The following is a 14,111-nucleotide window of genomic DNA, read 5'->3' on the forward strand; positions in this document are numbered from 1 at the left end:
TCATTTTTCCATCTAACAGCACCAAAAGAATGACTTAACCTGAAGTTACTAGGAATGAGGAGCTTGGAAATGATCACTGCCACATTCAGCTCCATCTTTGGTTTCCAGTGGGCCCAAACCTAAAGGATTCTTCAGTTCAGGGAAGGATTTGTCTTTGGCTGAGCACTTTATCGGGGTTGTTTGGGTCCAAGTGTGGTGGGCAAAAGAAGCAAAGTAGTAACACAGTGATAGCTTGTTCTGCACTTTGTTTTCAAGTGATACTAGATAAAAAAGATCCAGAAAACGGGATGACTGGCTGGAGATGATGTGAAATCTGACCCTGTTTTTTCCCTGAGGAAGGGCAGGAACTGCCTGTTTGTCAGGTCTTGATGGCAGCCAGGACACACAGACTACATCTTTTCTTCACATGCAAAAGTAATAGCAGATAAATATGTATACAGCACAGCAGTAACAAATGCCACATTTAAACCGTATCATCTAATGGCATGCACGTTTCTTCCCATTTCTTTCAAGAATCAGCTTCAAAATTCTTTGACAAAATTTACCTCTCAGCCTCCAGACATTTTTGCATTGCTTATGTTATACCTGTCAAGATCTGATGACTGTATGTTATGTATTCATCTGAACAGAACCACTACACTTAGTTACAGGCTATCATCAACCAATTCATTCTCTTGCTAAAATCAAGTCATCCAATTACTCCTTGACTAATCAAGGCTGTTTTGGCTTTTTCTTTTTTCAAAAGGTACTCAACAGCATAAACAGTTCACTTACAAGAAATGGAAAGGGGCTAATCAGCAGAATTATTGTTTTGCTGCCACAATTTGCAGTATTTAAATGTAGTTGCTGATTGGACTGAAAGTTTTATGATATAGCATATAAAACTAGTTTGACACAAAAACGAAGCTGCCTATAGCCTAAACTTTATTGTTTCTAGCTGCTCCAAGCTGCCACTGAGATGCTAAAAAACCAAATCAAAATAATACTACTAGACTTATCTTATTCTGCTCCTAATTGCAATTATGGAAATTAATGAATACCTTCAAGATTAATTTATATTTGATATATCAGTCACTTCATTTCTTTAATTATCCTTATCCTTAAAGTAAAACGGAACAAAATATTTGGCTACGGTTAAGCTCCACATAACAGCATTTTGGCATCTTGTATTCATTTACAAAAGGTAAGCAACTGCATTGGTATATGTTATGCTGTAATTAAGAGGCATATTTACAATTTGATCGGAATCTGGACTGCATCACAAGCTGAAACTCCCATCAGTATTTAGGGTAATGACCAGCCTTTTTTGTCAGTAAGCTATAAGAGAATGTTTAATAACACCACCAAAACCCAGACCTAGAGAATAATTGATACTTGCACTTCCTCTCCAGCATACATTCAACGACTATTATCAAAAAGAGCTGCTCGTCACAGACTGATATGGCACATCACAATACACATACATACCCTGTTATAAACTCTGCAATAAATGAGCAAGAGTATCTATCTGGCCACTTACTGGGCTGGGAATGGGGGAGAGAACAAAAAAGAAATAAAATAGGGTAACTTGGGGGGGGCTAGAAGCAGGGTATTTCTTTGAGCTATCAAAAGAAACAAGAAACAAGTGTCAAAAAAACATTAAATTATAAATAATATCTGTACTTAGACTGGCTTGACATGCTATCATCAATATTATAAAGATTCAAACAGTAAAAGATACCACTATTTCTGACTGAGGTACAAGTACATTTAACATTATAGAATGTATTAAACTTTGTGGATGGTACATTTTACTACACATACTCATGATTAGAAGGGCAAAAGAATACTGTCAGAGTCAACATTTTACAGCTTCTTAAACGTAGCATGTGTTAACAAAGAACCAACAAATAAAGTAGGTTTAGCATGTTTTCCCTGGCAAGCTAATTTCAAGTGAAATTAATCACCTGTAACACAAACCTAATATTCTTTAAGCAGAGTAATTTTCAGTTGAAGAAGGTGCACCTGCCTACATCTTCAACATAAGCAAAATCAAGTACAAAAAACATTAAATAAAATGCTGTAGTAAACCTTGACTTCTGAAGAAAGAATTTTTTCAGACATCTTTTGTGGCTTTGTTTTGTGCTACAGCCCTTTAAGTTTTGTCTTCATAAAGCCCTAACTAGTTGTAATCACTCGCAGCCTAATTGTGGACATTTATCTGCTTTTCTTATGCATAGAACATAGCTATTAAAGCTGAATGGTGATGGTGTGAAGTATAGGTTAAATTGGGTGAAATTAAAGCAAATTACTCTGGGATGTGGAACTCTGAAAATAGAAACCGCCAATGATTTGCAACCCTCTTGATGATCAGCTTCACAGAACCCTAAATGACAAGAAAACTTACATATTTTAAAGTTAACTAGATTTTTTTTAAATAATATGTATAAATTTATTTAAAATGCAAGCAGTCACTGTGGCAATAATTATTTTGTTTTACCTGCATCGTAGAAATATAAGAAAAGGTTTTAATTCCCATTAAAAACACTTGTTTTTATTCTCAAGTTTTGCTGATTTTTAGCAACCAAAAAACAGTTCAGAATATTCGTTGCAGCATTAATTACTTTGAACACAACATTACAGTTTATGCATAGCATATGGCTATACAGACACAGGATAGTAAAAGCAGCTGCTTTGGGCTCTGTTGACTGGTGCGGTATTAGGACTCAAATTCATTACTTACCTATATAAAAGATAAGCAGCTACATTTACCCTGCTGAGCCCTAATACCACATCAGTCAAGAGAGCGCAAATCAAGCATTCCTCCCCAAAAGTCTGAAACAGCAGCTGAACGGCAGTCTTTTCAATATCAAATCTATCGGGAGTATTTGACAAAAAAAGGGCAAGTCTATTTCTGCACCAGCAGACACACAATGAGAGCGTGTAGCAGCAATACAGGATTTTAAATGACTGTAGTATCAACTTCTTGAGCATACAAAGAATTTACATTTGCATAAAAGTACTCGTCAAGCAAGTACTGCACAAGGTCAGAGATGAGAATTATAACCTCCCCAGGAAACACTCAGGCAAAGCAATTCACTTCAGGACATGCAAGTCGGCAGAAGAAACCATGATTCTGTTCCTGGTGGAAGCAGTTTTAACAGAGAAAAGTAGTTACCAAGACAGTCGCTCCAATGAGCTTATCTGTAAAATCCTGTTCCAGAGCCCTTACCCTTGAGTCTGTTTGACAAATATTAGTGATTTATTTCAGATGTAAAATGTGTTTACTTGCCATTGCTCTTTCATCCTAGCACCACTGGGATGTAGTCAACACTCTGCAGGCAAAACCTTCTACCTGCTGAGATTTGCTATCAAGTTGGTCACACGGGGTAAAGGACATTATTTGACAGCTAAAGAAATAAATCTTTGAACCCTTCATGCCTCCATTTGCAGAGGGCTCACTCTGACTGTCCTTGATCATATATTTGACATACTATCAGCACAGTGCCCACCAAATAGCGCTTGGGACAAATTCCTCGGTTACTTTTCTTGCAACACACTTGACCCAGGATCACAGTGCATGGTAATTTGCATGGACTCACGATCAGAAGACACTAGGAAGGGCAGCACTCGATGTAAAACTTTTTGAGACGGCTGACATACCACTTAAATTGTTTAAAATAAGAATTCCCTAGGAAAAACTAGCCTCTCTGTTCAGATTTTTCCAAAATACAACTATGTTAATTGGAACAAGAAGGGGCATTTGGAAGCTAGCCTGGACCACTGCAAATTGTCCAAAAGCCAAAAAGGCTGAAGAATGCAAACGTTTGCTTCAGAGGCAAGTGCTCTTGTCAACCTGAGCTCAGCCACCCTCTGCTTTATATTACTTTCTGTTCTAATGACTGAAAACCTTCCTTTGTTTAAGTCATGAAAAGAGAAGCAAACAGGAACAAGGGAGAGTCTCTGCAGTATCACCCTGCACTCCCATGGCAGCACTGCCTGCATAAAAGATAGTGCATGCAGGAAGGTCTGGCCACAAACATCAGTGGATAACTTTTAACGTGCCTCTGTGTGCCACATATCCAGACTGTTCACAGAAGCCAACGTTCCTACTCAAAAGTAGACTGGCACTCACGTATTTGCAATCTGATGGTGTCATACAAAAACATGGTTCCTAAGCAGAAGCCATTTGGAAAGTAGACATATGCTTAACTGTATATTCATATTACTTCCACCATCACCATCTCTGTGGTGTGTTTTACCCCTTCTTTCTGAAGGTCAGTCATCAAGGTCTTCTCTTTGGGAGTACCCAGTGCCAAGCTCTACGGTGTCAGTCTTAATGATAATCTCCCAGAGTCACCGTAACAAAATATAATTGCTAACAATAACTGTGTTCTTAAGACAATACATTTACAAATGAATAGCAACTAGCAGCCATCAGCAGAAAACCACAGGGCAGTTCTATCTGGCCTTGAATGACCAGATATACAGGAAACATTTTACTTATTCACAGACAATTTATCTGGGTCACACTTTGACTACGCCGAAGATGCAGAAATATCAGAAAAACCACTGGAACCCTGAAGTTTTATTGGGTCTGACATAGCACTGCATAGTGGTTACCAAGACTGTACTCCTACTGAACCACTTTGGATACCTAATGCTACAACAAAGTCCAAGCCATTAAAGTCTGCTGAGCCCACCTTGACTCCTGTGCAGAGCCAGCTCAACCCTCTGTTCTGCATTCTTCAACACCTTCAAGTTATTAGTCTTTGTAAAATAATGAATAGAGAATGAACAGTTCAGTTCAGCACAGAATGCAAAATTATAGCCCTCCTAGAACCCACAACAAAAGGTGTAAAATTGTTTCAATGATGCAACTTCTCTTCAAAAACATTTAAAGCAATGTCTTAAGCGATATAAATACCTAGACAAAACTCTAATGACAAATTTGCAGCTTCAAGAGGTTAGTTATCTAAGCAGTTCCCAAACATTCTGAAACTTAAAATCACATCACTGTTATGGTAAAACAAGAGCATTACAAAACTGTCAAAACAACTTCTTACAGTGCCTTACAAAAATGCTATAAAAAAGGATTATGGAATTTGGCAGAGTGGAAAAGAAATGTTATGTTTACAGATCGGTCATTCTTTACAAAAAGAGTAACCGAGTTTTTTAGAAGGGAGTTGTAAACTCAGTTCACCACTTGTTAACAACGAACCTTATTCTCCATGTCTGAATGTTTCTCCTTTGAGGATCTATTTCATTGCACAATGAAGGTGAGGAGGAGAAAACATATGTGAGGAAAGACTAGACAACGCATAACAAAAATGAGAGTTGATGACTTAAACAAGCAAAAATTGTTTGCTAAGTGCTGTTATATATGTATATGGCCTACATAAGTTTGTAATGAACTGCTGTGTTGCTAAGTGAATAAAATATCTCTAAAAACAAAAGCAAAAAGGCCCTCAGTAATTTACCTTATAAAAATGTGGCTCATCATACAGTCTTCCCTCTAGACATTCTGGCCCACATTCATAACATAATACATAACCTTAATGCAAAAGTAGCAATGAAGTTACCCAGATATATCCTTTGCAAATCAATTCAAATTTTATGAGTGCTGCCTACCTGGTTTCTATTAATAGAAATCCTGTTAGTAAAAACTAAATTATTAGCTGGTTAAGAGACAGTTTGTTCTTCATACACAATTCTTCACATGCAATGATTACTTTTCAACAAATTAAAGATGATTTGACAGTTCTTAGAACCTCACATAATGGTACAGGCTTGGAATCACAAGAAATATCAAATAATCTTTTTAGAACATCACCCGAAATATTGAAAACAAAAGGTAATATATTATTTGCATCTTATTTGAGATGCTGGACCTGATAAAGAAGGTTTGCAATATTTTCTGTTCAATGTTCAAATCTTAATGTAACAGTTAACCAGACAAAACTCAATACTAATGTTTTACTTTGGATGTTAGTCTCTTCCTTATAAAACTCAAAACAGCATCCCAACAGAAAACTAAGCATATTACTTGCTATAGATTGGCTGAACAGTTACACGGGAAGTGAAGAACTCACTATTTTGTACATTATTTCAGTGAAGGAATCCCTAGCACTCACAGATTTGCGTTTCTTTCTAGTAACGTTTTACCTCAATGACAACTACATCGTGGAACATGTCAGTTGTGTTCTGTAACTATCTGGCACCATCTAGTAGCCAGTGGCGTCTTCTTTACTAAAAACCATTAACAGAACCTGTGACAAGGGTGACACTGAACAGATACGCAAGAAATAACAACACAAACTTCTTTATCCAAATCTCATATGGTCAAACAAATATTTTATGTTGAATTAAGTACAGACAGCTACAGTCAGTAGCTACTCGTACACTAAGCAAATACCTTCTGCCTTCCTTGAAAAAGCACATTAAATACTTCTGTGGATGTTCAAGATTCCAAGTAATTTAAGAATCTGCTGGCAAATTTTAGCAATAGTTGACAAAATGCATTGCTTTATGCATGTATGCAAAGTTTCCATTTATTCCCTTTTGCTATCCTGAAAATACACAACTAAGTTAGGAACTAACAAAGAAAACATATGCTTTGATTCACTTAAATCCTGGATATACAGGGTGGGGGTTTTCCATGATTGTCAAAGCACTGTATCTGGCAGGCCCTAGAATTGGGGGGCAGAGGGGTGGAGGAGGGGGGCAGGCAGCAATATGAGCATATTGAGGCTACTTCATTATGTTCCTGAGGTGTGACTGGGTAAAAAAAAAAAAAAAAAAAAAAAAAAAAAATCTTCATTTCCGACAGTTCTACTCCTTTAGCCTGCAAGCAAACACAAACGCACAACCCCGCTGTTCTGCTCCTTGCAAAATAAATATATAAATGGGATACGTTTGCAACATCTAACCACAGCTTTTTAAGCTGAAACAGTTCTTCTCCTTTTACTTTAGATGTCAAATCCATCACAGAAAAGAATTTTGTTTTAAAAAAGACTTCCTCAATGAAGCAGTTCATTTCTCTGCCATTTAGCTCACTGTATTTTTACAAGCACCAGGCTGAGCAAACTATGATTGAGAGAAGCCATCTTATGCACATTGCTGTTGTCCCACATCATTCAGAACAAACCTTTTTAGATCGTTAACTACCACAGGAGTGCTGATTACACAGGCACCAGCAATTTCCTAACCAATGACCACCTGAACAATGATGTGTTCAGCTTCTCAGACCCTGAAGCCTTTCAGAGGTGAATCATTTCACAGTTTGGAACTAGATCTCCATAGCAACTTCCCTTTGAGGGTTTTAGAATCACCATCCCGTAATTCTATGATCATCAAGCTCAACCATTCCCAATGGTTCTTTTCACAGCAGATGGAAAAGGAAGCCTTGAAATTTTACAGTCTATTTCAAGCAATTCATCTGGCAGCCTATTAGAATTCAAAATATTTCGACCTTCAATCACAAAGCATGTTATCTGAAGCTGTGGTGATCTCAAGTCAAGACAAGCAGACGTTTTAGTCTAATCATCCATGATGAGAAGAGACTGACAAAAACTCTTAATTCAACCACCATCAAAATGCTTATTTTAACTGCATGAAAGTCTTTCAACAGGCAATGAAAACACACCATGTACCATTTTATCACAACCTTCCATTCAAGGGAAATATGAATTCTGAATATTGGCATGGATCTTTGCACTCCCCGACTGCTTTTGAACAAATATCTGCTTCCTAAATGTCAGTATAAATCCAATTCTACCACATTATTTTCAACAGCTGTCAAGAAAAATGATGGAAGCAAACTGCAATTAAACTTCTCGCAATTGAGTACTATAATACTGTAAATGAGTTATTTATTGATGGATCCAGTTTGTTACAGGCATCTTCTAAGAAATCCGAATCAGTTACATCTGAGAAAATAAATTCCAATGAAATTACGAAAACATAGCATTGGTTAAAGTCTCGAAGCAAAGCTCAGTTTCATGATGATCATAATCAGAGGGGGTTTTAAACTCCCCCCCCCCCCCCCCCCGTTCCCAATTCCCAACTCAATTCACTCTGTTTAGAGTTAAAGAAACATTTTCCTTCAAGTGTTTCAGTCAATCATTGAAATAATCCCATCAGTGTCCCAAAAGCTTTAAATCTGAGAACCTTGGACCTAAAGCCCAGGTTGATTCATTCATATTTTTTAATCAATCTTAAATGCAAGTTAAATTGATATGTTTTAAAGTCTCAGTTATAAACTACTATATTGATAAGGGTGGTTCTTCAAATTCTCACCACTAAAAAAAAAAAAAAAAAAAAAATACTCTACCCCACCCCAAACAACTCTGTAAGGTTAACTCTAGAAATACTTTATTCTTGTTACTACATTTTCTTCAAAGTACAAAGCATCAAATGCAGTAGAGAATAATCATTAACTACATAAACATGAGTTATCTGGTGACTAAAGAATCCAGATGACTCGCAACTTTCCATACAAAAATGCCACCAACAGTATTTAACAGGATCGGCAGTTAGTTAAAAAAAAAAGGCAAAAAATATTACCATTTGGTGACTTAACAGTGACACTTTGATAGTTAAAACAACAACTGCTGTAAAATATATCAAACTTAAAAGAAACAACAGAGGGACCCACATGTACGAAAGCCCCGGTGTCCACTATGAATAGTGAAATAAGGGAAATTAACAGGTATGTTACATTTTATAACATTTGTTTAGGCAGGAAGACTTAATTGTTTTATTTTCTTTGAATGAAAAAAATGCATCTTCATTGTCCCTATGCAGTTACTTAACTGCAAGAGCGGCCACAATTGAGACCTTCTCTACAGCATTTAAAATGCCACATTTTATTAGGCTACAGGGAAAAAACAACCAACCAACCCCCCAGCTGACTTTATTCTCCTAGATATCAACATTGTTGAGCCATACTCTTACTCTACTTCAAAGAAAAACTCTTTTTTAAAAGAAACTTATTTTAAAAAGAAATTAAAATATCTTGGATACAATGATTTATTGACTAGTGGTTTATTGAGAGTTAATATTTGAGTTAATATTTTTGGTGAAGTCATTTTAAAAATATTTCTGTAAAAGAAATTATGATGAAAATCTCTGGGGGAGTAAACTGGCACAATACAGGATTTATCTTCACATATTTTACACCATTTGCAAAGTTAGTTCATGATCAGAGCAATACAGCTGCTTACACTGAACTTCTTGAAGATCTGAGGAGAGATACGTGAACATAACCACAAAATTTAACCAGGGATGAAGCTAGAATTTAAGATATAGTAAAGCAAATGAAAAAGTTATGCATCAACTGAAAATGTCAACTGTTTATTTCTATGTACAATCGACTGAAACAAATATGGATTTTATTCTAACAAGCTGAGAAAGAAACACCATGGAGAAAACCTCTTGAATATTTAAAGCACTGTCTCCTGCAAAGACCAGAGATGAAGGCAATTATACACGAACAATATTAAAATTCTTAGTGGTTTCCAGTGTTAGTTTTTATATTAGCTATTGACGCAACTGATCTAACGCAAATATCTTCCTGAAGCAGACAAAGAAGTTACAGGATACATTCTACAATACTCAAAAAATTTTGCTCAAAAATTTTCTTTAACTTTTTTATTTTAATATCGAAAGTAATCAAATGCATTTGTTACCAGAAGTTCTATAAAGCTTAGCTTACTTTTTTTTGTCTGTTGACCAAACGTAACATAACCATTAAGTACAACCTTTTATTTAGCATTGTTCTATCTGAAATTGAATATAAAACTGACCATGAGCACCAAGTTATTTAAACATTTTGCTAATTAAAAAGTACCACTGTCACTGCAGCAATACTCACATGCGCAGGCAGAACTACATACACGTAATTTATCTACTAGTACTGTAACTATTACTAAATGTAATTTGAACAGGAGCGTGTTTTAAAAATTCTTAAGTGATAGTAAATGATAAGTAACTTGCATTGTACAATTAGACTGTCAGCAAAGGATGCCTATTAGTAACACATACACAAATCATCTGAGAGTTACATCTTTACAATCTATTCTATGATTATGCAGTTATGATTCAAAGTATTTTCATGGTATTTTACCAGATATTTCTTGTAAATAGTAATTTTTAAATTGAGGAGGCAATTCTTAAAATTGTCTTCATATACTAAGAATGAAACTGCATTTTTAGCTTTTCCTCCTCCCAATATCCCCACCACCGTATCTGAAAAACGTCATCTTAAGCACAGTAGTTATATATTAGCTCACCATTTAACAATCTAGAATAACCTTAAGTTTATTTCATAACATATAATCAAGCAACATATGGTAATTAAAGCACACTGAAAACAGCAGTTACTAGCTAATTAACATTACAGAAACACTTTTCTTAATGATAGAAAAAGACAAAGATGTTAGAAAGTACCGTAGCATAAGGAACTGTTTGTTATAAACCTTTTTGTTTAAAACATTAAAAACTTCAGCTTAAGAATTTGAAATTACAGTACTTTATGAATTAAAAATGTCAATGCAAGTAATGCATGGTTAGGTGAATTGTTTAGGGACTACCCTTTCATCACGTGGTTCATGTAGGGGAAAGCACCATTAATACAAATTGTTGGTCCGCTCAGGACAGCTCAGCATTTGCAAACACACCCAACCTCTATTGTCCTTATTCATGCAGAGTTAAACAACTAATACAGTTTCAGTATTTTCATGGCAATAAGACGTATTTTGCCATCACCACAGCACCTGAACTGCAGCTAGGGTAAAGCTGCAAAGAACAACTCGAGCTGTGATGACAGCACCCTGGGCTGGAGTTAGGGGACAGCTGCCAAGACAGTCCCTGTGTTCTTTTAAATGCATTGGTTTGCAACATCATTTCAGCAGCATACTTCGTTAGATAATTGTTTTATGTTTTGCAAATAAATTACCACTTTAAAACAGTGGGAATATTTTACATTTACATGCTATTTTTAAACCCATCTTCTATTTATTACATCATAGTGTATCTTTCATATTTGTCTGTATTAACACCTAAAAATGCCTGCTAGCCCTAGCAAGTAATCTTTTTGGAGACCAACACTTTGGTATGAAAGTACCTTCTGATATTTTTTCCCCCCACTATTTGTATCCCACCATCATGCACCACCTTCTCTATATGCTTCTTTCTTTTTTTATTATTTATTTAACATAATTTTTCAACATCAGGAATTATTTTGTGTCACTCGCATTCTTTGCTAAGCTTTCCAAACACAGCCCGTATGAAGGTGTATTAGCTTTCCCCACAGTTTCATGATTACTAGATGGGCAAACACAAGGGATTACAGCTGCAAACTAGTGGTTGTTAGTAATAAACAAGACCAGGCCTTCCATAAAGCTTGGCACACAACTACAATTAATTTTGTGCTCACATACCGGCACAGGACACTACACAAGCAAAAACCAGGTACCCACCACCAAATGGACAGCAGACTGCCTGTCTCAGCAGTATTGCCTTAGTTTCCTAGTCACTATAAGCTGGCAATAGTATGCACGTCTTTGCGGGGGAGGGGGTTAATTCTGAAATCCAAAAGAAGTGCATACATAAAGGTGCGTTCAAACATTAAAAGTAAATATCCACAGTTCTTTACATATGAATGTCAGTGTGAACATTCGTATCACACAGAAAAAAGTCAAGCAGGCCACCAGAAATTGCCTTTTTGCACAAGGAAATACGTATCTTAAAACATTACCGCTGATTAAAAAAACAAAAAAAAGTATTTGAAATCCAAACATTTCAGAATGAAAAATAATCAATACTAAAGTTGTCATCCTTCACTTGACCACTGCCTTTTTAAACATCACCTCTACCACAACTTTTTTAATGGGCTGCGATATAATCTGTCAAACTCACAGGCAGTCAAAAAGGACTCTGAAAAAGACAATCTCGGTTGCTAATTCCAGCATGCAACATCTTTTGTTCAACGTCTGGTTTAACATTGGTCTTATTTTCCTAATAAGTTAAGCCTAAAAATCACTCTTAGACAGAATGAAGATTTTCTCCAGCTCAAAACACTCCGGCTTTCAAAGAAACTCTCCAGAAGTAAAGGACCATACTGGCCATCACGCTTCTGGCAATTTTTGAAGTCCCTGAAGAAAGTCCTTGTTCATCAGCACTTAAATCTACAAAAAAATCTTCATCCAATTATTGTAGCAAGGTTCCTTGCAATTTTTTCCCCCAAAAGCTATCATGTCGCATTTGTCTTGGACCTTGTCTATCCTGAAGAGGCTATCATTTTTATAAAAATACATGGAATTATTTTAGGATTTCTAAAACTAGTAGATTCTCAGTAGATGCTGAACCACAATACTTATACTTTTTCACATTAGATGAAAGATAGATGACCAAAAAAAAAAATTCAAAAGACATGAAAAGGGCATATACGGTATTTAAGCATTTACATAGATGCCTCTAATGCTACTGCTATAGATGGCTTCCCAGAACAGCAAGCCAAGCAACACTATCACTTCACGAAGTTTCACTCAACTTGCAGCCTGCTCACCATTTGCCTGCAGGAAAGAGGGCTGACAGGAGCAAGCCAGAGGCCAGAAGAACTGTCCTAGCAGTAGTTCTTCATCACCTGCTAGTTGAAAGAGAACCTAACAGAAAAGAAGATCTCTTAAGAGTTAAATCCCATTTTTCACTAACGTTACAACTTCAAACCAGTTTGTTATGAAGACACAGTTCATTGTTCAATTTTTCCCTTTTTGTAACAACCCTGACAAAGAATACTATACATACCTTTTTACATAATGAAATGTTCTAAGCTAAATTGGATCAGGGATAAAAAAATTCTGTATCACATAACACAAAGAAAATGTTACCCATTTAAGATTCTTTCTCTTTAATTTGGCAGGAAAACCCTCATGTTCAGAACTTATGAAAATATCATGCAGAAACTTCAAAAAGGTTAGAAACACCACAAATCAAGAAGAGACTTTCCTGCTGAAAAAAAAAAAAAATTTTGAAGAAAGTAAAACTGCTGCAATGGTATGAAAACAGGACACATTTTACTATCAGCAAGCTAGTGTTTACTCAATGCTCATTTTTCAAACAATTTGTTTCTATGAAATAATTTTCTGAAGTTTTATGAGATGTTATTGCAGAAGAGAGGAACTTCCAAAAAGCTACGAAGCTGTTAAATTTCTGTTCTGTCATTTATTTAGTAGTACATACATATATAAAATCTTTTTCTTTAAATAAGTTGGTAGGCAGTGTAGTTAAGAAAAAACATGTTAAGTGAACAGAAGATGGATTACCTTTGACTAGGCTCTCGATCTTGGTGAAAAATCAGAACTCTGATCACAAGATAATTTTCTTTGTGGTTTGCTGATTACTAACCTTAAAAAATGTTCTCCAAGTCATTAAAATCATCTGTTTCTTTACAATGTGCTTTCAGTTACTGGTTTTCAATTTTCAACACAACACTGCTGATAATATTACAATATCCCCTCCTCCTAAGAGAGGCCTTTAGAGCCTGTTTGCATTCCATGGGAAGACACTGCCTTGCTCTCGGATGCAGCTCCATCTGCCTTCCTCCCCCACACTGCCATCCACAAGCCCAGCTTACCCATATAGTTACTCCAAGATATTAAAACTAATGGCATTCCATACATATGAGATTGATTTATGCATTCAAACTGCATCATACAAGTAATCTGTTCCCTTAGCAAAGATTTCCAAAAGGCTCTTTCTTCTTAAACATGCTGAATATTTCATTCTAGTAGAAATATTACTATGCGGTGTTTGTATAATACAGAAATAATGCACTTCCGCATGATTATGCTTGTTCTGAAACAAAGAACAGCTATTTGTTCTCCAAGCCAAAGTTTAAAACACAGGGGGGAAAAAAAAGTAACTTTGCACTGTTTTTATGGGTGAAATTTCAGGTTTCTTTGTGTTAAACTGGGGGTTAACCTATGAAATTCCAACAAATTTAACATTTCAATTTAAAACGATTTTCCTACAGCTGCAGTGGTCCCAAAGATACCTTTCTAATCAAGAAGCTGTTAGAATAATTTGTTTGCAGTGTCAGAGAGCTTTCTCATTTTCCCTGCTCTAGTACA

The 14,111-nt window shown here is 35.9% G+C and overlaps 1 protein-coding gene across 2 annotated transcripts in view; it reads right to left on the minus strand.

The window, feature by feature from the left end:
• The window catches only part of OLA1 (Obg like ATPase 1), a 103,180-nt gene that overhangs the window by 58,132 nt on the left and 30,937 nt on the right, over positions 1-14,111 (minus strand). The gene's annotated exons all lie outside the window — the stretch shown is intronic.

Source organism: Vanellus vanellus (genome assembly GCF_965231255.1).
Source record: "Vanellus vanellus genome assembly, chromosome: 5".
NCBI classification, from domain to species: Eukaryota; Metazoa; Chordata; class Aves; order Charadriiformes; family Charadriidae; genus Vanellus; species Vanellus vanellus.